At 43.0% G+C, this 26513-nt stretch overlaps 1 protein-coding gene across 1 annotated transcript in view; it reads right to left on the reverse strand.

The window, feature by feature from the left end:
* Window positions 1-26154, reverse strand: part of shank2b (SH3 and multiple ankyrin repeat domains 2b) — a 1185964-nt gene extending 1159810 nt beyond the window's left edge. Inside the window, exon 1 of the mRNA XM_073049802.1 lies at window positions 26032-26154. The gene's annotated coding sequence lies outside the window, so the exon portion shown is untranslated. The remainder of the gene's footprint in view (window positions 1-26031) is intronic.
* Window positions 26155-26513: the final 359 nt, after the last annotated feature.

The raw sequence follows: 26513 nt of genomic DNA on the forward strand, positions 1-26513 counted from the left end.
TAAGCAGCTTGTTTTGTCCGTGTACGTGGGCAGGCAGGAGGGAGTCAGCGGCTTGTTGTGTTCTGTAATGCTCTGCCAAACATTGCAAGCATGCTATGTTGGAACCAGGATGTGTGGCAACACTTGTGGGCTGCCTCCGGCACATCCTCAGGTTGTGTTAGTTGTTAACACAAATGATGCATTTCACTGAACATCTCGATGTACATGTGATAAATAAATCTGAATCTCAGGCTTGAGGGTTCCAGCATCCGCAGTTTATTTTTATTCAGAAGATCCGACTTCAAATTCCTCTCCGGCAACTAAAGCTAAAACCACGAGAGAGCTTGTGCTGCAATATGAGAAATGCTGGGTGCCCAAGTTCAAGTGAAACATTAAGTCCCTGTAAGGATTTATTTATTATTTACTGAGATACAGCACAGAATAGGCCCTTCCGGCCCTTTGAGCTGTTCCACCCAGCGACCCTCCAATTTAACCCTAGCCTAATCAAGGGACCAATCAATCTCCTGACCAGTACGTCTTGACTGTGGGAGGAAACCGGAGCACGCGGAGGAAACGCACGCAGACACGGGGAGAACGCACAAACACCTTACAGGCAGCAGCAAGAATTGAAGCCAGGGTGCCTGGAATGTAAAGCATGGTGCTGACCATTACACTACCATGCCACCCCAAAGACAAGCTAGAAGGGGGCATGAGAAGGCCTTGACAATTAGGATTAAGGAAAACTCCAAGGCCCTCTATGTATATATGAAGAACAGAATGACTGGAGTGAGGGTACGACTGATCAGGGATAGAAGAGAAACTTGTACCTGGAGTAGGACGTGGTGAGGGAGGTCCTCATTGTGGGCTGAATGGCCTGTATTGTGCTGTGGCTTGTTATTTAGTAATACACCATGGTAACAAGCCCTTCTTTCCCAACCAGCCCTTGTATTCACCTGGGTACCCTCCAACCGGATGGCATGAATATCGACTTTTCCTTCCTGTAAATAAATTCCATTCCCCCCCTTCCTCTATTTCCCACACTTACCTTTCACTTCTCATCTGCCTATTACTGCCCCCCCATGTCCCCCTCCTTCTTCCCTTTTTCCTATGCTCCACTCTCCTCTCCGATCAGATTGTTTCCACTGCAGCTCTTGACCTTTCCCACCTACCTGGCTTCACCTATCACCTTCCAGCTAGCCTCTTTCCCCTTCCATGACCTTTTAATTCTGGCATCTTCATCCCTTCTTGTCAGTCCTGAAGTAGGGTCTCTGCCTGAAACGTCGACTGTATTCATTTCCATAAAGGCTGCCTGACCTGCTGAATCGGAACTAAAATATTTGGCCACCGGGAAGTTCCGGTTTTGGCGGATGGAGTCGCGGTGCTCAATGAAGCAGTCCCCAATTTACGACGGGTCTCACCAATGTAGAGGATGCTTCATCAGGAGCACCAGACACAATAGACGACCCCAGCAGATTTGCAGGTGAAGTGTTGCCTCACCTGTAAGGATTGTTTGGGGCCCTGAATGGAGGTGAGGGAGGTGGTGAGTGGGAAGGTCTAGCACTTTGGCCACGTGTTGAGGTAAGTACTGGAGAGAGGTACACGTCACCTTAAGATTCTTTTTCTTGCAGGCATTTACAGGAAAGTAAAATACAACAGAATTTATGAAAAACTGTACAAAAATACAGAATGGCAAACAACCAACGTGCAAAAGATGACAAATTGGGCAAATAAATACCGAGAACACGAGCTGTAACATCTTTAACAGCAGGTCCATAGGTCATGGAATCAGTTCAGCGTTGAGGTGGATGAAATTATCCATGCTGGTTCAGCAGCTTGATACTGTAGGGTAATAACTGTTCCCTATTCTGGTGGGACCCAAGGCTCCTGTACCTCCTGCCCGATGATAGTAGCAAAAAGAGATCATGGTCTGGATGGTGAATGGCCATATACTCACTCTGGGACTGATCCTTGCTCTAGGTCCCTCAACTACTGGAAACATCCTCCCTACATCAAAGGCTATCAAGTCCTGCAAATTCTTGTAAGTTCATGGAATCGCACAGCAACATTTTTCATTAGATTTCAGAGAGACTGCGACCTTCTCTTATCAAGCTACTGACAACCGATCTCTCAACTTTCATTAGTGCCGTTATGTTTATTCTGTTGTTTGTGTGCAAGTGTATGTATGATTTATGTTAATTTATGTTCATTTATGTGACGCGTGTAATGTGCCTCTACTGCACAAAACTTCCATAGCATGAAGAAAGCTTGAATTTGATTACCTGTGCATCAGTCTACACACTCCCCATTGATATTGTCAGAGGCTGAGAACTCACAAAGCACACACAATTTATACAGCACTTTGAGAAACTGTCACCAAACAAAACAAGCATTTAAAGCAGTTTAGAAGCTTGAGGGTGTAAACCGGGATAACTGAGCACTTGCAATTAATTGGACACTACATCAGGTAAAGCCATTAAAACAAAATGGGAGCAGACCTTCTTCTGAGGGTGATGACCAATCTCTCCATGGACCATACTCTGCCTTCCAATATGGCTTCTACTTGCAATCCTCCAGCATGAGACCAGTCCAACTCTAGTCACCATCTCAGCCCAACATACATGGGCCCAGGGACTAGCCTGGAGCATTGAAAGGAAGACTGACACTGCATGGTCCTGGCCCATGTGTCATGTTCAAGGTTAATCATCATTCAACCACGCACAAACATACCCAAACAAAACAGCATTCCTATGGGGCCAAGGTGCAAAACATATTACTAACAGCACATATGGTTACAATTTCACAAGTACATCCAGTCACAAAAAAACATATAGCCCAAGTCCTTGAGTGGCATGACTGTAGATTGTCCTGGTCCAGCTTGTCCTTTACTGAGTGAACACTGGAGGGCAGCACTGACAGGAGGTGTCAGCCCCCCCCCCCCCCCCCCCCCAGCCCAGCATGATTTCAGCAGAAGCCTTGCTCTCTCCCCAGGCAGCTACAACAGGCCATTGTGTCCAAGGTGACCCTGTGGCTGAGGCCTAGTCTTTGCCATGATCAGCTCCCTGTAGCTCCCCCACTGTCGGTCTTGCCAATGAACAGGCTTGGAAGATTGTATGATACCAATGCCCAACAGGGTTTTGGGATCTGAATGAAAGCATCCAAGGTAATCACTCATTCCATTTGTTGGATCGTGCACCAAGACTCCCTCTAATTTGTAATGATTAGTGCACACAAAAATCTTGTGCTGTGCAATTTTTTGCCCAGTGACAACAATGTGTGCACTGAAATTTTAAGAGGAAGTAAACCTGAAGCTGTTCGAAGGATAAAACTCTACTGAGTCCAGCTTTCGGTGCAGCAGTTTCTACTATTCTATTTAGCCATTCTACTTTCAATGAACTGGTAATTCTTCTGCAGTTCATGCGCTTTGCTTCTTCGAATTCGACAAGTGAATCAGTAATTTCTTCTAGAAAACATAACTACAGCAGTTCTAAAAAGGAAATGTGACCACGTACAATCATGAAATATACTTAACATGCCATTGAGGTGGAGGGTGACAACCTTTTGTGCGCAGTTTAAATTCTTTTGTGTGCTAGTAGCAAAAGATGTGGACGTGGGCACCTGGGAACACTGTCATGCACCGTCTCACCACGACGTTACACAACAAACCCAGGTGACAACATCACAACGGTACACAGTAAGTCCAGCTCCATCGCTATCGGGCAACTCACTGTTGGGATAGTTCTGCAGTACTTGATGTTCTTAGTATCCAGCAGATACTTGCGATCATGAACAAAAGACGTACAAGACAAACAAATACACCTTTGGTTTGACTCTGACGCCCGCTGCCACCCTACCAGAAGTCACCGGAAGTTTACCAGCTGCTTTGGGAAATTACTCCAAAACACCCAGGTGTGAACAAACTGCTGGAGGAACTCACTGGGTCAGGAAGCATCTGTAAGGGGAAATGCACAGCTGACATTGTGTGTGGAGGTCCTCCTAGAGGAGGAATATTTCTTCAAAAATTGGTTCATTATTGTCATGTGCTCCAAGGTATAGTGAAAAACTTGGACGTTAATGGATTAACTGTCCATTTCCCTCCACAGATGCTGCCTGACCTGATGAGTTCTTCCAATTTCTTGGAGACACAAGATGCTGGAGTCTGGTGCCAAAACCTAAAGGTTGGAGGAATTCAGCAGGTCAAAGAGGGCATCTGTTGGGCCAGACAGTCCAACCTTTGGGTGGAGACCCTTGTTCGGACTGAGACAGGTGTCGAGCCATGACGTCGACTGTCCATTTACTCACACAGATGCTGCTCGACCAGCTGAGTTTCTCGGGCAGTTTTTTTTGCCCTTGTTCTTGTTTGTTGGACCAGATTCCAGCATCGACAATCTCTTCTGTCCCGGGAATGTAATTAGCATTAAAAGCAAACTTTCTCATACTGAAAGGCAATTATCTAACATTTTTTTTAAAAAAAAGTCTACTTGCCTTTCTTCTTTACCGACGTCAGCGGCGCGGGCGAAGTTGGGGGAAGGTGCGGTGTGGCGCTCGGGACTGAATGCTTAACAGGCGGCGGGGAGAGAAGCAGATGCCCGCGCTGGCGCTGGACTTTGGGACCTGAACCAGGACGCGCGTCAAAAGTCGGGCAGGGGACTCGTCCAGAGCGGCTGACAAAGGACCGCCGATCGTCGACAAGCCTTTGAAAACTCGGGCGACGTAGAGAGTTCCCTTTAGAATTAACTCACGGGATTAAAGTCGTGTAATAATGGAAGGATAAATTTACTTTCCGCCTTCTGCAAGATCGAGGTGAACGTAGGAGCGGAAACTACAAAGAGGTTTTGTGCAAACTGAAAGCGGCTCGATACTGGAACTTGCCGGTGCTTTGGTGCCACAGGTGACTCGCATCTGGCGTGGATAAAGGAGTCAGCCGCTTTTCCCGTTAGACCTCTTGGTGCTGAAAGTAATCTTGCAGATTCAAATGGTCCCTGTTCTGCAGGTCACAGCCCAGCTCTTTAATCAGCTGCCCCTCACTCGACTGAAAGTGACTTAAGAACACAAGAACTGAACATCCGACTTCTTTGTAAAGTAAATAATTAACGCTCAGACCAAGATGACCCTCACAGAACTGTTGAGCTCAAGTGAACTCTATTTCAGGTCAGACAAAAGCAAATAATTATGTAATCACATCTTCCAGAGGGTGGCCCATGCGCAATATTCTGACCTACTTGAAGGAACAAGGTCAAAATGTCATGGGAGCGGGCAGCAATCTCACTCAGCCCACCCCCAGACTTGAGTACACAATTCTCACCTGCCACTTCAGTGTCAAGAAAGAAATAGTTAATGGTTCAGGTTGCAGACTCTTCATCAGAAATAATAAAGAGGCACAAAAGTGTTTGATAAACTACAGGGAGAGTGTCTCTGATATGGTCAATTCTCAAAAACAGAGAATGCTAGAAACCCTGCTTAAGTCACTTTACACTTATGACAGTGTGGCTAAGCACGACTCCAATGCCACACTTAAGTGTGCTGAAGACACCACTGTCATTGGCGTAATCAAAGGTGGTGATGAATCAGCATATAGGAGGGAGACTGATAACCTGGCTGAGTGGCGCCACAACAACCTCTCGCTCCACGTCAGCAAGACCGAGGAACTAATCATTGGGCTCAGGAGGAGGAAACCAGAGGTCCATGAGCCTGTCCTCGTCAGGAGATCAGAGGTGCAGTGGGTCAGCAATTTTGAATTCCTTGAAGTTATCATTTCAGAAGATCTGTCCTGGGTCCAGCACACAAGCGTCACTACAAAGAAAGCATGGTTGCACCTCTACTTCCTTAGAAGCAAGCAAAGATCCAGCATAAGTACAGAAGCTTTATGACTGGTCATCAAATCCAGCCATACTATCCTTGGGACTTAACAGTCACACACTTGCCGATACTGATTGCCGATCCTTATGTACGCTCCCAAGTGAGCAGGGCAGGAAAAGGGCTTAATGCTCGATCCTGATTGGCTGTATCTACATTGTTTATTCCTGATTGTTAGTTTGAATTGGCCTTGAATTAGTTTGAATTGGTCGATTTGTTAGGCCAAACCTTCTTTAGTAATGTGTGGACTCAGACTGCAGCTATCTCTATACTCTTAGAACCTACATTTAGGTCACTCACATTCTCCATCTCTAGTGATACCCTAATCTTTCTCTTGTAGGCATTGTCTTTCTTGCCAACAATGCTGACCTCATCAGACCTTGGTCTACATGAGCATGATAGACAGTGTTCAGCGATCCCACTTTGTTCTGCTCCCAAGTTTTTTAAACCTCTTATATTCTGCTATCCTGGTCTTGAATGACCTTCCAGTCTCACCAATATATACTTCTGGCATGGTGATAGAGATATGGAGTACACATCCTTTAGGTCTTTTAGGTGCCACTTTGCTTAGCTTTTTCCTAATTTGCTTTGCTATTAACTGGACACCATATTTTTGGCAAGTTCATCTTAGCTTTTCAGTTAAGCTGCCACAATATGATACAATAACCTTTCAATCTGGACACACACAAAATGCTGGTGGAACACAGCAGGCCAGGCAGCATCTATAAGGAGAAACACTGTCGGCATTTCGAGCCGAGATCCTTTGTCAGGACGAAGGGTCTCAGCCCGAAATGTCGACAGTGCTTCTCCTTATAGATGCTGCCTGGCCTGCTGTGTTCCACCAGCATTTTGTGTGTGTTGTTTGAATTTCCAGCATCTGCAGATTTCCTCGTGTTTGCTTTCTATCTGGAGATTGTCTTTGCTGTGGTGTTGTGTTGCCCTTGATTCCTTTCTCAATTATGTGCATTGTGTGGCCATTTTTTCCTGAAAGCCTCTCAGATCTTCTTGCACTCTTCCTCCTTTGAAGGTCTAATTGTGCATGTTATTTGCTCTTAGTGCCATGCTTTGAATAATGCCAAGCATTGTCTTCTTTGAACGATTTGACTGGAGGTTCAGGAACTGGTCTCTGTGAGTCTTCTTCCTGTAAGCACTCAACTCCAGCTTGTCTACCATCCGTTTTACCATAACATCTAAAAAATGGCAGAGCACCCTCACTTTCTACTTCCATGGTAAACTGTATGGCCTAGATCTGATCATTTAAATGTGTTTAAAATACCCCTAATACTTCCTGACCATGTTTCCACAGGATAAAAAAGTCATCCACATAGCACAGTCATAAGTCTGGCTTTTTAGTTGTTGTCACCAAGGCTTTTGTTTCAAGGCTGTCCACAAATAAATTGCATTGTACAGGAGATAGAGGAGAGCCTATGGCCATTCCAACAATCGGTTTTACCATTAACATGTTGCAATCAGTATGTGTGAGTATGTGAATGTTAGGGCCAAAGGACAGTATGGATAGAAGATTTAGCATGACAGCTAAAACTCTGACAAACTTCTATAGATGTGTGGTGGAGAGTATATTGACTGGTTGCATCATTGTCTGGTATGGAAGCACCAACCTCCTTGAATGGAAAATCCAACAAAAAGTAATTAATACAGCTTGGTCCATCACAGGTAAAGCTCTGCCCACTACTGAGCACATCCACACAGAGCACTGTCGCAGGAAAACAGCATCCATCATCAAGGACTTCTACCATCCAGCCCGTGGTCTCTTCTTGCTGCTGCCATCGGGAAGAAGGTGCAAGAGCCTCAGGACTCACCCCACCGGGTTCAGGAACAGTTATTACCCCTCAACCATCAGGGTCTTGAACGAGAGCGGATAACTTCACTCACCTTCATTCATCTCATCACTGAACTGTTCTCACAACCTATGGACTCACTTTCAAGGACTCTTCCTCTTATGTCCTCATTATTATTTTGCTCTTTTTTCATTTGTATTTGCACAGTTTGTTGTCTTTTGTACGTTGGTTGTTGACTGTCCTGTTGGGTGCAGTCTTTCATTGATTCTATTAATGTTTCTTGAATTTACTGTGTATGCCCGCAAGAAAATGGATCTCAGGATTTTTTTAAATAGTGACAAATATATACTTTGATATTAAATTTACTTTGAGCTTTAAAACACTCAGCAGGTCAGACAGTATCAATGGAAAGCAGAAATATTAACATTTCATGTCAGGAAGCCTTTGACATTTTCAAAGATCAACATTATTCACCATATATATTTACACAGATTAGGAATTTGTGTGTGTTAGAATGATATGCATCAAAAAATAACATTCTACATTTGTAAAGCATTATACAAAATAAAATTAGAAGTATGGATATGGAATAAAATGTGCAAAATAAATAAATAATGCATGTATTTACAACATAAACAATATTATAAAAAGTGGTTTCAAGCAGAGGTTCCCAGCATGGAGTCCACAAATTTCTTGTTTAATGGTATTGGTCTATAACATAAAAAAGGTGTGGAAGCCCTGGTTTAAAGTGTTAACAGTACAGTGCAGCAATAAGGGTAATAGATAGAGGGGGTCGGGGCTAACTGTAATGATTGATCAGATTAAATGCCCAGGGGAAGTTTTTGTTTTAATAGCCCAAGATGCATCTTCTCTCAAATAAAACAAAACAGAAAATGATTTCAAACCATTTTAATTCCCCGCCTCATTCCCACGCTGATGTATCTGTTCTAGACCTCCTCTCTACTGCCAGAATGAGGTCAAATGCAGTCTGGAGAAAGAGCACTTCATATGCCATCTGGATAGTCTACAACCCAGTGGCATGAGTATTGAGTTCTCCAATTTCAGATAACCTGCTCCCACTAAAGTTGGAACTCAAAAGTCAAAGTAAAATTATTATCTAAGCACGTGTACTACACATTATCATAGACTAGGGTGGGAGGGGAAGAAATAAGAAGCTGGGAGGGGAGCTCCTTCCCCTCCCACTATTTTCTTATTCTAGGTTCTGCCCCCTTCCTTTCCAGTCATGATGAATGGTCTCAACCTGTTTACACCTTTCCATAAATGCTGAGATCCTCCAGAATTCTGTGTGTGTTGCTCAAGACTTCCAGCATCTACAGATTATCTTGTATTAGTTGGACACGAGTTTTTACAGCAAGTTATGAGTGATTATAACTGACTCCTACATGTTTCAAGTAGAAGCCCAGATTTATTGAATAACTGTATTCATGTTCCAGTGTGGTCATGTGGGATTTGAACTTCTGTTGCTGGATCCTTAATCTTGATCCTTGAGTTGTTAATCCAGTAACACTCATGATCTTATCATATCTGTACTTAACACTCTCACTCACAGAATTTCAGAATGGTTACCATTGCATCCACGTTGACATTGTACCAGAATAATTGGGACTTTTGATATAATGAGCTTAAGCCTGATACCACCTGGTCCTCCTTCAACAAGGAAAAGGCAAGGTAGGGAGGAAGGGATGGAGGAGGGGGGACAACGGAAAATGAGGGAGTAAACAGTGTTAGGTGGGTAGAAGCAAGGGAAGTGAAGCAGTATTCATTCACAAATAAATTGCAAGTTTTGTAGAGTTCCCAAGAGACTTTGAACTAATTTTACACACAAAACTCCAACCTTTGTTTGAACTTGGGGAGGATTCCAAAGTTCCTGACAGGGTGAATGTAAGCAGGGCATTTTGGGGAATTTAGACCTAGGAGGCACTGATTAAAAATAACGATTTGCCCAGTTAAGCAGATGAAGCAAGGGCAATTTCTCTCAGCGACAGTGACTTCATGGAAACACCCGAATCAAGGAGACAACATTTAACTACGTTGTGGGTGAAAAGCTTGATGCAAAAAAACACAGCTCTCCTGCACCTTTAAGTAATAATTCTGACATGCTAACCAGAGCAACCAGACTGAGTGAGCAATGTAGATGAGCAGAGATTTCTCTTGACAAAATATAAGATTACATGCAGATCCTAGTGGTGTTACTCACATTAAGTTGGACCACATGCTAGTCTATAATGAATGGTGTAGGTTAGCATATAATTTGCAATTAGTACATTGCTGTGAAGATGTTTCTGCATCCTTTTAGGTCCATGTGGTATGTCTGCTAAATAAGCAAAGGGTAAGTTCGCCCACTTTTATTAGTAAGACCAGCAGAGATTGCAATTTTTATATTAGTGCTTGGCTAGCCTGAAGGGAAACTTTATACTTTAAAGAAAGATTAGCTTTATTTTGTCACATGTACATTGAAACCATACAATAAAATGCGTCCTTTGTGTCATTGTCATTGTATGTAATGTGCTGGGGGCAGCCGCAAGTGCTCCTGGCACCTACACAGTATACCCACAGCTTACTAACCCTGACCTGTGCATCTTTCAGCAATGTGTGTGGGAACCAGAGTATCCAGAGGAAACTCACAGTCACAGGGAGAACACACAAACTCCTTACAGACAGCAGTGGGAATTTAACCCAGATCTTATACCGCTGGATTTTTTTGTGCATGTTAAAGAGTTTGATATTGTACCTATCCTCTGTAGCAATTGCTGTGTTTGTTGGCAGTAACTGGGAATCTCTGGTGCAATTGGCTGTTCCTGACAAGCACACATCTCATCACCTTATTCCTTTGTTCTTTAATGTCTTTATTTTCTAGATGGGATGGGCATAAAACCATAAGATATAGGAACAGAATTAGGTCATTCAGCCCATGGAGATGTATGTGTGTGGTTCTGGAGTTGGGCAGACTTGGAATTTGAGGACATTAAGAAGAGTTCTCTGTGCTTAACATACGAAGTGCATCTGATGTCTCTTCGCCTGTATTCATTGGAGCTCAGAGGGATAAGACGGTGGGGGGAGGGTGGTTCTCATTGAACCCTACTGGATACTGGAAGGCCTGGAATGGGTGGATATGCAGAGGATGTTTCCATTAGTAGGAGAGTCTATAATCCAAGGGCACAGCCTCAGAATAAAGAGGATTCCCTTTAAATCTGTGATGAGGATGAAGTTCTGCAGCCAGAGGGTGGTTAATCTGTGGAATTTGTTGTTACAGAGGGCAGTGGGGACCAAGTCATTGGGTGGATTTAAGGCAGAGATTGATAGGTTCTTAATTGGTAGGGGAGTTAAGGGCTACAGAGAGAAGATGGTTAAATTATTAAAATCAGCAGATTGAATGGCAGAACAGACTTGATGGGTTGAATGGCTAATTCTGTTCCTGTATCTAACGGTCTTGTGGTTTCATAATTCTGCTCTCTCAGTTGAATATGGAGCAGTTGTCTCTGATGTATTACTGACACCTGTAGGCAAAGACAGGAAAGCAAAGGCACATGTCCAACTACACCAGGGCAAGGTTCAGGGTGGAATAGATGATGGGTAAACAGAAGGGAACATATGAATTTTGCAGCAGGTGTAAGCCACTTAATAACTTATAGATGATCTGATTGTAATTTCAGCTCTATATTCCCGTCTATAGACCACAAAACATTGCAGCAGTATTAGGCATTTGTCCCATTGAGTCTGCTCCGCTATTCCTTTCCTTCTTTGGGACTATCCTGGTAGATCTCTCTGAAGTTAGGTGCCCACTGCCATAGGCAGCATTTTAACAGCCATCCCATTATGGTGAGGTGCCCTAATACTGGGCAGTGAGCCTGTGGAAGTTTTATAGTGGATGCTGAGAAGATTTACCTGGGTGCTGCCTCGATTAGACAGCATGTCTTAATAGGAAAGGTTGAGTGAACAAGGAAGGAGAATGAGAGGTGATTTGATAGAAAAGCATAAGATAATAAGAGGCATAGATAAAGGACATGGCCAGCAACTTTTCCCCCAGGGTGGAAATGGCTAATACAGGAATGCATAATTTTAAGGTGGTTGGAGGGAAGTATAAGGGGGAAGTCAATGATAGATTTTCATACACAAAGAGTGGTGGGTGCGTGGAACACACTGACAGGGGTAGTGACAGAGGCAGCTACATTATGGGCATTTAAGAGACTCTTAAATAGGCATATGGATGAAATAAAAATGGAAGGCTTTGTGGGATACTAGCATTAGAATTAACTTGGAGTTTGTTAAAGGGTCAGCAGAACATTGTGGGCCAAAGGGCCTGTACTGAGCTATACAGTTCCAAGGTCTACATTATTCCTATTTTCTTTACCCTCCCTATAATCTTATCAACTCCTCCAAGATTCTACACCGGACCTACTTACAAAGGGAAATTTGCAATTGACAATTGATTTTTGATTAATATATAATTAACCTACTGACCAGTACTTCTTTGGGATATGGGAATAAACTCTGCCACCCAAAAGAAGCACATGCTAGTGAGAACATGCAAACTCCACGCAGGCAGCAGGATTGAACCCAGGTCTCTGGAACTGTGAGGGGCAGCGTCTCAGCCAGCAGTGCCACTGTGCCGCCTCTATCCAATGTGACTGCCACAAGCTGCAGATAATAAACTAACTTCACACACAGTTGTGTGTTTGGAAGAATTTTGTTAGTGAGAAGCGAGCCAATATCTTGTCCAAGCAGACAAGACCAAGAAAAAGACCCTACACATCAGCTACCATATCCTAGAAGAGGATAACAAATATTTTTCAGCACCTTGCACCAACATACCAACAGATGGGTAGAATAATAAACAACATCCAATAGCTCACCCCATCCCATTCATTAATAGATACTTTTCTTTAATTTATCATATTTACATTGAAATAGCAATGCTCAAGATTGGAACAGCTTGCAAAACAAAATTGGTGGACCCAGCCCAGCCCAGCCCATCCCAGGAAAGCACTCACCAGCATTGAGCACATCTACAAGGAGCATGGCCACGAGAAAGCAGCATCCATCATGAAGCCTACCATCCAGGCCATGCTCTCTTCTCACTTCTGCCATTGGGAAGGAGGAGCCTCAAGTCCCACACCACTAAGTTCAGGAACAGTTATTACCCACAACCATCAGGCTCCTGAATCAGTGTGGATAATAAAATTACTTTGCTTTGAATTACTGTAAATGCGTTGTTTGTGTTAACGACTAACACAACCGAAGGATGTGCTTGGGGCAGCCCACACAATGCTCAGTAGAACAAAATAAATCACAAGCAACAAATCAACAATAGCAAAGCACATCCCATTCCTCCCTCCCACACACCCACTCACATTCACAGTCCTCCAACCCCAAGACAGGTCATCTGAGGCCTCCAGCGGACTCACAGATCCGCGGACACCGGTTTCAGCTTTCCTTAGTGGCCTCACAGACTCAGGGCTCTGGCTATCGGGGCTCGGCTTCCAATTGAACTTCAGGCTTCGATCTTCGGGATTGATCCCAGGACTCGCCGCCACTGACGAATGAGGAACCTTCCAGCTCACACCAGTCTGAGTTCACATGGCGGCACGTGGCTGGGGTTCCTGAAGCTAGGAATTATTCCTGCAACTCTTGACTGTATCTTCTCTATCATATCACTCATCGTGTGGGGAGTTAGGCCGGAATGATGGTAGGGCACTCCCTCCAACCAGTGGTATAAATATTGCTAACAGAAGCACTTACTGCTACAAGCTCATTCTCCATTTCTGAGTCAGCAAATATGTTGTGCTATAAGTTCCCACTGGAGAACTTCATTTATATTTTAAAACCTCTTGATAAAGCACCTTTTATTCAAAAAGGGAAACGATATTACTATGGATTTTAATAATACTTTCTAAATGAAGGGAAAAGATGCCTTAAGAACCTTTTACTACTAAAGGAAAATAATATTACTATAGATCTTAATAATATATTCTAAATAATGGGCAAGATGTTTTGTATCGACATTGTTTTCATTATTTGATCTCTCCTGTCCTCAGAGACCTTTCATTCTGTTCTATCCTGTCCCCTCCCTTCCTACCTTTCCCCTTCCACCCTCTCCGCCGCTTTCTTAGCAACATGAAACATTGATTTCTTGAACTTCTGGCGATGCCCTCCACCCTCTTCACTATTTCCCACCCCCTTTTCCCTCTCCCACTTTATCTCCTTGCCCACCCATTGCCTCCCTCTTGTGCTTCTTCCTCCTTTCTTTCTTCCCCCTTTCTGTCTCTTTCATCAATTTACTTTGCAGCTCTTTACTTCACCCCTCCCCCTCCAGGTTTCACCTATCACCTTGTGTTTCTCTCTCCCTTCCCTCCTCCTTTTAAATCTACTCCTCAGCTTTTTCTCTCCAGTCCTGCCAAAGGGTTTCGGCCTGAAACCAACTGTACTCTTCTCCTAGATGCTGCTTGGCCTGCTGAGTTCCTGCAGCATTTTGTGTGTGTTGCACTTGTTCATTTGTAACACCTTTTCTCTCACTTTCTCTGCTTTTAACCGTTTCATCTTTCAAAGTTCATATACCATATACTTGAGAAACAACACAAAATGCTGGAGGAACTCATCGGACCAGGCAAAATGTCTTCATCATCACCATGTGCCATGTTGTATGACATGGGTGTTCATGGTCTTTAACTCTGATTATTCTTGGCAAATTTTTCTACAGAAGTGGTTTGGCATTACCTTCTTCTGGGCAGTGTCTTTACAAGATGGGTGATCCCAGCCGTTATCAATACTCTCCAAAGATTGTCTGCCTGGTGTCAGTGGTCGCATACCAAGGACCTGTGATATGCACCGGCTGCTCATACAACCATGGCAACCTGCTCCCATGGCTTCTCGTGACCCTGATCAAGGGGCTAAGCAGGTGCTACACTTTGCCCAAGGGTGACCTGCAGGCTAGTGGAGGTACGCCTTACACCTCCTTTGGTAGAGATGCAGCTCAACCCCACCACCAAATATTTATGGAGAGGAATGAACAGTTGACCTTTCAAGCCGAGATGCTTCATCAGAACCGATTATATATGGTATACTTCCCTTCATTGCTCAGGGATTGAGTATAAGTGAGTATGAAAGGATCATGTTTAAGTCATGTTGTAGTTCTATAAAACTTTGGTTAGGCTGCAGTTGGAATACTGTATATAATTCTGGTCACCTCATTACCAGAAGGATGTGGAAGCTTTGGAAAGGATACAGAAGTGGTTTATAATGAATCTAACTGGATTAGAGGGTAACAACTTTCATTGGACAAGTTGGGTTGTTTTCAATTGAGCATCAGAGATGGTGGGGAAATGTGAGAGGAGTTTATAAAATCATGAGAGACACAGAAAGGGCAGAAATGTCAAATAGTACAGAACAAGCAGTTAAAGTGAGAACTGGAAATGTTAAAGGAGATGTGTGCTGCAAGTTTTTTTAAGGAGAGAAGAAGCTGTCTGAACAGGATGTCAGAGGTAGTGGCGAAAGCAGCTGTGATGGTGACATTTAAGAGATTTGTAGACAGGCACAGGGAATGGAAGGACAGAGGATAGACATGATCAGGCAGAAGAGGTTTAGTATAATTTGGTATCATGTTCAGCACAGTTAATATGGGCTGAAGGGCCTATTCCTATGCTGTACTGTTCTATGTTTAACTTTCTGTATTCCAAGATAGATAGCACAAATCTGTGTAATCCCTCCTCATAATCCTTTCAATGAAGATATCATGCTGTTAGATCTTGCAGTTCTCTCTCTAAAGCTGGTATATCCTCTCCCTGAAATGCTTCCTGTTCTCCAAGTATAATCTAACCAGGATTTGTTATGGCTAGTGTAACATCTATCCTTTTGTCTTCCAGGTAGACAGTGAATAAGCAGAGAAGTGGTTGAGCCCCACAGTCACTCAGCCAATGAATGGCATTGCAGGCTCTTTGCCATATAATATACACTCAGAGGCCACTGAATTAGGTACTTCCTGTATCTAATAAAGTGGCCACTGAGTTTACGTTTGTGGCTTTCTGTTGCTGTAGCCCATCAGCATCAAGGTTCGACTTGATGTGTGTTCAGTGATGCTCTTCTGCACACCGCAGTTGTAATGTGTGGTTATTTGAGTTATTGTCACATTCCATCAGTCCAGCTATTGTGAATTTATTCCTCAAGCATTTAACACACTGGCATTCGACGATATACTGCCTTTGAAAATAGCGTAGAGGAAGTTCACCAAGCTGATTCCAGAGATGAGGAGTTTACCTATAGGGAGAGATTGAGTCACCTCAGACTGTACTCACTAGAATTAGAAAGAATGAGAGGGGTCAGATAGAAACATTTAAATTATAAAACAGATCAGATAGAGGCAGGAAAATTGTTTCCACTGGTAAGTAAGACTAGAACTGGGGACATAGCCTCAAGATTCAGTGGAATTGATTTAGGATGGAGGTAAGGGGAAAATGAATCTCAAGGTAATATATGGTGACATATACCTACTTGGATAACAAATTTACTTCGAGCTTTGAACCTCAGTGAATCTGAGTTAGCCTGATTTTTGTATAGCAATGGAATTAAAGGCTTTGAGGGAAAGGCAGGTAGATGGAGCTGAGTTTACGGACAGATCAGCCATGATCTTATTGAATGGCAGAGCAGGCTCGATGGGCCAGATGGCCGACTCCTGCTCCTATTTCTTATGTTCTAATGTATAGGACTATTTCATTATAAGGTCATGTGTGTGTAGACAAGCAAAAGGCAGTGCAGAGAAGCCCAGGACAAAACAATTAACTCCATTGCAGTCTCCATCCTCTTATATTCACCCCAGAAGAAATCTCAAGCAAAGACACTCAGTCCATAAGACCATAACACTGCAAGACACAGGAGTAGAATTAGGCCATTTGGCCATTGCGTCTTCTACACCATCCCTCTATGGCTGGTTTATCATCCCTCTCACCCACTCTCCTTCATACTGCCTGTAACCTTTTATGCCCTTACTAATCAAGAACATATCAACCTTTACTTTAAATGTACCAAATGATTTGACCTTCACAGCCATCTGTGGCAATGAATTCCACAGATTCACCACTCTGGCTAAAGAAATTTCCCCTCATCTCTGTTCTAAAAGGGATGTCCTTGTATTCTGAGGCTGTGCCCACTGAACCTGGACTCCCTCATTATAGGAAACATCATCTCTACATCCATTCTATCAAAGCCTTTCAATATTTAATAGAATTCAGTGAGATCCTCCCTCATTCTTCTAAACTCCAGTGAGTAAAGGTCAAAGGCCATCAAATGCTGCTCCTTTATTCCTGCGATCATTCTCATGAACGTCCTCTGGACCCTCTTCAATGCCAGTCTAAACAACTTCTTCCACCAGTTACTTTGAGTCAGTAACTTAATGTGATACTCTTCTGGCAGTTCTGCTTGCTTCCAAGAGTTAATTATCTCCAATCCTTGTCTGATTTTTACTGAGTTTCATTTTAAACAATACCAAATGCCGCCACATTGATCAGCCTCATTGGGAGTCAATTAATCAATCAGCAAATGACAGAAATAACCTGAATCCAATCTCCAGTCTCGCCTGGGGCCTACTAATTATGGCACTCATGCCTGCACTCTCTGTTCAATCTAATAATATGCTTAAATGTACATTATCTAGGCTGCTCTTCATCGCAAATCCTGGCACATGTCTGCTCTTAATCCTCTTCACGCCAATTAAAAAAAGCTCAGTTTCACAATCTAAAGGCTTACTTTGAGCTTTTCAGCAGTTCAAGAGTGCATTTACATTGGAGGTGCAAAGCATTTTTACTCTGTACAACAAATACGATTACCATATAATCCAGGGATGGGGGAGTGGGGGAGTGGGGGAGTTGGGTGGCAGTATAGTTAATCCTGGAGGAAAGTGAATGTACTTTTTTTTCTTCATTGAAACCTGTGGGATATTAAAAGACATAGATTGAGTAGATGTCAAGAGGATGTTTCCTATAGTGGGGGAGACTGGGACCAGAGTGCACAGCCTCAGAATAAAAGGATATCCCTATAGAACAAAGATGAAGAGGAATTTTTTTTTTAAGCTAGATGGTGGTGAATCTGTGGAATTTATTTTCACAGGCACCTGTGGTGACCAAAGCATTGGGTATATTTAAAGCAGATTGGGAGGTTCTTGATTGGTAAGGGCATCAAAGGTCACAGGGAGAAAGTAGGAGAATAGTTTGAAAGAGATATTAAATCAGCCATGATGAAATGGTGGAGCAGATTTGATGGGCCAAATAGCATAATTCTGCTCCTATATCTTATGGTCTTATAGTCTTTTTAGGAAATGGAAGACTCATTCTACAAGTCGTGGCAACTCCAAATTCACACTAACTTTTTAACATCAGTTGATGCTGAAACTAGTGGTATAGTTGTATCTCAAATCTGCCCTGAGCCTTAACCCAACCAGCTCCCCTCTTCTAACACTCTCCTCCAGCTAGCCAAACTTGTTCCCATCCTAAAACACTCCTTGTTCCTATATTCCTTGGTTTCATAAATCAGTGAGACTGGAGTTCGAGGCCCCATGTTCAGGGTCCCTTCTTCGGCGAGTCCAGAATTTGGGGCCTTGTGTTTGGTTATCGGTGTGTCCTAGACTTGATGCTGAGGATTGAGGCCTGGCGGGGTGGGGGGGGGGGGGGGGGTGCGGGGGGGATGTTGATCAGAGGTACGGAAGTCAAAGCGTCAAAGCTCAATGTCCAAAGCCCCTAGACTGAAAGTCTCTGCAAGTCCAGTGGGGAGATTGAAGCCCAATATCTGTTGCCGAGTCCACTAGAGGTAGGAGACGGAAGGTGGGCTGCCTGCCTTGTATGTGTGTGGGTGAGAGGGAAGCGCTAGGCTTATTTTGCTGTTGATGTTTTGTTCATCTTGGTGTGTTCTGTGTGGTTTTGCTGAGCGTTGCAAGCATGCTACATGCTCATTATCCTGATGAAGAGTCTGGGCCCGAAAGGTTGACCATTTGCTCTTTTCCATAGATGCAGCCTGGCCTGCTGAGCTCCTCCAGCATTTTGTGTGTGTTGCTGTGAGCGTGCTATGTTGGCACTGGAATATGTGGTGATAGTTTGCAGGCTGCTCTCAACACATCCTTAGGTGTGTTGTTGTTAACACAAACGATGCAATTCACTGTACGTTTCCATGTACGTGTGACAAGTAAACTTGAATCCTAAACCTTTGGTTCCTTCTACTTACTACATATCAAAGGCGCAGCCATGGGCACTCCCATGGACCCTTGCTGCACTTGCCTTTTCATTGTCTAGGTAGGATAGTCCTTGTTTCCAATCTCCTCTGACACCAATCTGCTGTACCCATGTGGAACTTTATCATTCATTCATTATGTGCCGTGTTGAATTCAACAGTAACTCAAATAACCACATGTTACAACAGTTGTGTGCAGAAGAGCATCTCTGAACACACAACACATTTTACCTTGAAGTGGATGGTCTAAAGCAGCAGAGGACCATGAATATGCCTCAATAAAGTAGTTGCCTCAGTAACTACTTTACTTAGGTCCAGAAGGTATGCAACATTGCTATTTAAAAGATATTTTGTTAAGTATATGGATAGGAAAGATTTAGAGGGATAGGGGCCAAACACAGACAAATAGGGCTAGCAAATGTGGACACCTAGGTCAGAATGGGAAAGTTGGGCAGATGGGCCTGTTTCCATGCTGTATAATCCCAGTTACTGGAAGTAACCTTCACAAATTTATTTCATAATCCTCACATTGCCTGAAATTCCTAATCTCCCTCATGTATATCCATGTACTATACTTTTTAAATGGGTGCAAAAATGGAGAAGTCTCGGGATGTTTTGTGCATGTTCTGAAAATACACAAGAAGCAACAAATAAGGCTTGTAGTAAATGAACAGAAAGAGGCAGCTATACTATGCCTATATAAAACACAAATTTGACCTCAGCTAGAGCATCGTGTTCATTACTCCACCCACACGTTGGGAAGGACATCACTGTTTTGGAGAGTATAGAGAAAAGATTTCATTGAATGGCTCCGGAGTGAAAATGAACTCTTCACCCCACGATCTACCTCATTATGGTCTTGCACCTTATTGTCTCCCTGCACTGCATTTTCTCTGTGACACTTCATCCTGCATTCTGTTCTTTGTACTACTTCAGTGCACTGTTATAATGTATTGATCTGCATGGACGGCATGCAAAGCAAGTTTTTCACTGTACATGTGACAATAATAAACCAATTTACCAATTTTAAAAATCTTTAATTTTGTGGATCCTCTTTAGAGAAAGGGAGCCAAGAGATGGAAATTTAATAAAGGTGTTTCTAAACATGAGGTGTTTCAAGGGAGGCTGCTTCCAGCGATTGAAAGGCTGATAATGAGAGAGCAGAGGTTAAAAGGTGCTTGTCCGAAGAACCAGGGATATATTCTCCTATTAAGTAATTCGGATTTGAAATGGACTGTCTTATGGTTAATGGAAAGAGATTTGATGGGCATGTTCAAAAGAAGCTGGCTTTACAAGACTACAATCCTATGGGAGGGAAGGGTTAGATTGATCTTAAACTAGGTTAACAAGTCAGCACATCGGGGGCCGAAGGGACTAAACTTTGCTGTAGTGTTCTATGATCTGTGTTCTAATCCATGATATAAGACCTGAGAAGCAAGTTGCTCTTCATAGGAGTTAACACTGACTCAATGGACCAAATATTTTCTTTCTGTGTCGTACTAGAATGATTTACACCCATAATAATATTCAAATAAAATTGCTTTTGGTACCTCTAGGGGAATATGGAAGAAACTCTTAGAATCAAAAGATGATTCAAGTAATAGCGATTGGCAATAATATCATTTATGATGTTCCCTCTAAGGAACACACTTTAAAGAGGTGATTTGTTTAATAATGTTTTATTCTCATATCGGTAAATGAGAGCATCAGATAATATTTTTATTATTTTTCTGACAGGGTGCCAGGCAGGCCGGGAGTATTGCAAGAGCAGCAGGCTGGTTTCTCTCAGAGCAAGCCAATTAGCTGCTCCGTGTTTGGATGTCACCACCTTGTGACCTTCAGCCTGGCCTGCCGGGCGGAGAAAGGGATCTGGATCACAGTCGCTGAATCCAAAAGATGAGATCGAATGGGGGTGGGGGTGACACCTGGTGTTGCATTGGTACTGAGAACCGCCAAAATGAGATTTGTGGCATGTACATGTTGTGGGGGGAGTGAGTCCCACTGAAATCCACGTTGGTATGGGAATTAGCCTGTATAGTGAGCTTAGGCTGAACATAAAATCAAGTTGGGGGGGGATGGAGGTGGGGCATGGGATCAATCTCCTCTGTCCAAGTTGCATGAAAAGTTGATTTATTATTAACACAACCAATTAGTGTACAGTCCTCGTAAACTCACTAAGCAGCAATAGCTAGCAGCCACTAAGCACGGCGGGGGGGTGGAGTTCAACCATTCCAGTTGGCGCCACCAACCACCTCCCTCTGACTATTACCTCCATCACTACACTGCACTGTAAACACTTTAAAATACTTTTTATAATACTGTTTACATTGTAAATGCATTCTGGTATTTTTGTACTTATGCACAATTTCAAAAGGTTTCAATAGGTACATTTAATATCAGAGAAATGTATACAATATACATTCTGAAATTCTTTTTCTTTGCAATTATCAGTGGAGAGCCATATTCCATATCAATTCTTTGACCACTAACTTTATTTTTTATATATTTTTTGTAATTATTGAATGTTTTTTTTTGTTGCATATCATGCTCTGACCAACACACCACAGCAAATTCTTAATACAATGGATTCCAGTTAATTAGGCCATCAGTTAATCGGGGCACTGCTTATTTGGGAAAACTCTTAAAGAACAAAAATAAATCGAGAAAATAGCCAGGATTCCCTTCATTTATTTGGGACACTGTATCACTGAAGTGGATCAGCAGACTGTTACCAAACATTTTCTATCTAGTGTCAGTCGCGTGTACGTCATGAGGTCATTAGACACTACACCAGTGCTTAGAGCAAATAATTTTTAAAAAGCGTCATTTGTGTGCTTGTGTTCAAAAGCAGCAATTTTTGTCACTCATAGTTGGCGAGTAATAAACAATAAGACACTTCAGATCACTTTTACTCAGTGCAGTTTCAAACACTCAGGCTTGGAAATGCCAGAAATGGCTGGGAGAGAAAATGAAATGATTTCACTCGTTCAACAAGTCAGACACTATGAAGAATTTGAAGGTATAGACAATCATCTTGAATGTTACAATGAAGATGAAGATTTGGGGGATGCATTCATCAAAAGGGTTATATGAACAAAGTCTATGCTGACTTATAGTTAATCGGCAGCATACACTGGATGAATTCCTCTGTTGGTTACTATTAAGAAATAATACAGCTTTATAGAACTAATAGCTTTTAAGAGCATAATTCGTTACTCAATTAAATGGTAATTTGTCTTCTTTATATCTTTTTAACTAGTTGCATGAAACTTTGGCTAGTTGGGGCAGCTGCTTAATTGGGTCAAAAGGTACTGGTCATGATGTGTCCCAATTAACTGGAATCCACTGTATATGGAAAAGTATATAGCAAACAAACTGAAGCAAAGGTGATAGAAAAATGGTGGGTTATGTAGGAGGAAAGCATTAGATTGATCTTAGTAGGTTAAAAAGGTGGAACATTGTGGGCAAAAGGGCCTGTATTGTGCTGTAGTGTTCTATATTCTACGTTCTAAAGTTGATCTTTGATCCTATTCACCTTGTAGTTGCTAGTTGTTATCCTTTGGTAGCTACAATGACTCTCAGAGCTGTTGGTAGCTTTGAAAGTTGCTCCAAGTTGTATGTCTCTAAAATATTGTGGCAGATATTTTTTGCTCAGCTCAAGACTTCTTCACCAATCATCCATACTCCAAACTATGGTTCAGTAGTAGATATCAGTCTCAGAATACAGAGACACAGAAATGCCCAGCATCGGGTGTTAGTTTTGATTTGGACGTGTGGACCTGCTTGGTGGGTTCTATCTGTTGCTGCACTGAAGAGTTTAAGGGAGTTGAACAGCAAAATAGCACTGTTGATAGAAAATCAAACTCGTATTCTGTTCACACTGAAAGGACTGATTCCACGGTACCCCCATCCGGACCTGACCTTATGTTCAGCCGAAGTTTTGTTTATGGGCTCTACCCACACCAGCATGGTGATCAGTGTGACTCATTCCCCTCAATATTTACATGCCACAGATTTTCCTTTCAAAGTTCAAAGTAAATTTATTATCAAAGTATATATATGTCATCATATTTGAACCAAAACAGAATCAATTAAAGACCACACCCAACAGGACAGACAAACAACCAATGCGCACAAGCTGTGCAAATAATAATAATGAATAATGAAGCAATAATTATCGAGAATGTGAGATGATGAGTCTTTGAAAGTGAGTCCATAGGTTATGGGAACAGTTCAGTGATGAGGCAAGTGAAGTTATCCCCACTCATTTAAGAGCCTGATGACTGAGGGGGTAATGACTGTTTCTGAACCTGGCAGTGTTGGGTCCTGAGGCTCCTGTACCACTTTCCCGATGCCAGCAGTGGAAAGGGAACATGAACAAGGCGAGTGTCCTTGATAATGGATGCTGCTTTCCTGCAACAGTGATCCATATAGATGTGCTCAATAGGAGGGAGGACTTTACCCATGATGGACTGGGCCTTTACTTTTTGTAGGATTTTCACTTCAAGGGTATTGGTGTTTCCATACCAGGCTGTGATGCAACCAATCAATATACTCTTCACCAACACACCTAAAGAAGTTTGTCGAAGTTTTAGATGTCAGTCCAAATCTTCACAAACTTCTCAGGAAGCAGAGGTGCTGCTGTGCTTTATTCATAATTGCACTTCCATGCTGGGCCCAGGACAGATCCTCTGAAATACTAACACCAAGAAATTTAAATGCTGACCATCTCCACCGATGATTTTGGTGTTCTGCTTACAACTCCTGCACCAGGTTTCAACCCATTCAGTCTCGCCTTAAGACATAGGACCAGAATTAGACCATTCAGCCCATTGAGTCTGTTCTACTGTTCCATCATTGCTGATTTATTATCTTCTCAACCCCATTCTCCTGCCTTCTCTCGATAACCTTTGATGCCCTCGCTAACCAAGAACATATCAACCTCCACTTTAAATATACCCAGTGACTTGGCCTCCACAGTTGTCTATGGCAATGAATTCCACAGATGTGGATTTAAAAAGTGATCCTGAATGATCCTTTTTTCACTTCCACCCTGGAGGCCTGACTGAAGTCACAGGGTGGTAACATCCAAACGCAATGCAGGTAATTGCTTCATTCTTAGAGAAACCAGCTTGAAGACATTGCTAATTGTTCTGCAGTTCTCCTTGTTGGCCGTGCAGTAAATCAGAAAAATGATAAGAAAGAAATCTGATGTTACCATTTACCTGTATGATCATAAAATGTTATTAAACAAACCATTTTTTACTGTAAATGTGTTCCTTCAAGGGAACATCTATACACATTATTACAAATAGTTATTATTTCAACAATCTTTGGTTACCTAAAGGAGTTACTTTCAAATTCCCCTTGAGCTGCCAAAAGGAATTTGAATAGAATATTACTATGAGTATAGATCATAACAGTTAAGGAATGGAATCATAGAATAGTACGGCACAGAGGAAACCATTTGGCCCATTGCATCTGTGCTAGAAAAGGGACAGGTGCAGGGATATGAGCCAAATGCAGGTACATGAGACTTGCTCCTATGGACAACTTGGTCAGCACGGATCTGGATGATACAGAGATCTGGAGATTGTTACATGCATCTGGAGGGGGACAACAGAGAAATGGAAGGGGTGACAGAGATCCACAGGGGACTACAAGGATCCAGGAGGGGGCCGCGGTGATCTGGAGAGGACTACAGAGATTAGGAGGAGTACTCTGGAGATCAGAAGGAGGGCTACGGAGATCAGGAGGTGCGAGGCTGAATGAGATTACACGAGCCATGGGTTCGGAGATATTGAGGAATATGGATGGGAATTTTAAAATCAGACTGCTAACATGTCAATCCTACAGACAATATACAACACATACATGACACCGCAATAGAACTGAAACAGATTACAGTGAAATAACGGACTCGCGGTCACAGTGCCCCATCACGTTGAAACAGCTGGAAGATCTAATTCAGTGAATTACTGGTGAAGAGGCAGTACATTATATTCTAAAACTAAATTCAGTTGTCGACATTAAGAGCCCTGTGGCGGTTATGTACAACTGTTTATATTCATTGTGTACATGCTATTACAATAGTCTTCGCTGCCAGGACCGAAAATTCTAAAAATTAATTTTCTTTTGAGAGCCTTCTAGTGGCGATTTGTATTAAAACTAAACTTCCGAGCCTTCCGGGCAAACGCCAGATTCAATTGAACATAGAAGATAGAACAATACAGCACAAGGCAGGCCTTTCGGCCCAGCGATGTCATGCCGACTCTTTAACCTACTCTAAGGTCAATCTAACCCTTCCCTCCTACATAACTCTCCATTTTTCTATCATCCATATGCCTATCTAAGAGTTCTTAAATGCCCCCCAATGTTTCTGCTGCCGGCAGGGCGTTCCACGCACCCACCAATGTGTGAAAAATAAACTTACCTCTGACAACCTCGCTATACTTCCCTTCAATCACTTTAAAACTGCACCCTCGAATTAGCCATTTCTGTCTAGGGAAAAAAAGTCTCTGGCTCTCCACTCGATCTAAACCTCTCGTCCACGTCTATCAAGTCACCACTTATCCTCCTTCGCTTCAGAGAAAAGCCCTAGATCGCGCAACCTATCAAATTGTCCTAACCTGCACAGTGGAAAGAGTGCATTTTAATACATTGATATTAAAACTCTCCATAGTTAAAACTGATGACTAATGTTCTCTCTTCACAGAGCCGGGGAGGGTGCTACCAACCACACTGAAGTAAAGAACAAACAATGAAACCGAGATGTTCAGCGGGACACAACACTCAAACAGCCCAGTCCGGGAACATCGCTCAAGCACTTGAAATGTTCAGAGCTGGAACTGCCAATGGGCGCATGTGACATCAGCGTGGGTCTGTAACTGTACAGCGATAGCTTTGCCTTGGCACTAGCCTCGGGCGGGTTGAGTTACATTAGCAGGAAACCGGTGACTCGCATCTTACACCAATCACCAGTACACACAGTGTTGAGACCGACTATAACTTCCTTTATATCGGCGCGTACCCGTTCACCGGGAACCAATATCACTATTTTCCACATTGAAAAGCAAATAGAAAATTCTTTGCATAAAATGACTTCGCGTAAAACAGACATTCAGCAAGCGAGTTGTTCGCCCTATTCCCGATTAAGCAAAACCTGACTTACCCTCAGTGCAAACCAGCACCTTACAACGCTCGCCGGCTGTGCAAGCACTTTGCAGACAAGTTAAACGCTGACGTCTTGGGTGGCACGGTCGCTACGAACTCCCCTTAAATCCACCTCGAAGTTCCCCAGCCTGCCCAGGATCGACTGAATCAATCAACCTTTCTCAGAGTGAACAAGGAAGCGAGAGATTCTCGCCTCCCTGTGGAGATAATTCTCCCCAGGAGGCAGGGGACGAGCCTGGGTCGGGACGGAGAGCGAATCTCCCCGGCTGTGACAATTTGTATGGCCGGAAAACGTTCCCCAGTCCAACACTCAGTGTGGCGAGTGCGGACTGACGAGTGTAGCTTCAGTATTCGCCATTCTTGCGTGAAACAGCTTGTCCAATGCTCACGGTAATCCTATAATGGTCCTTAACTGTAACCCAATCCCAACGTTTTTAACTCTTTGCTGAACTAGCGGCGAACTTCACACCTGGGGTATGG

The sequence above is a fragment of the Hemitrygon akajei genome, chromosome 6, assembly GCF_048418815.1.
Source record: "Hemitrygon akajei chromosome 6, sHemAka1.3, whole genome shotgun sequence".
In the NCBI taxonomy this organism is placed as follows: Eukaryota; Metazoa; Chordata; class Chondrichthyes; order Myliobatiformes; family Dasyatidae; genus Hemitrygon; species Hemitrygon akajei.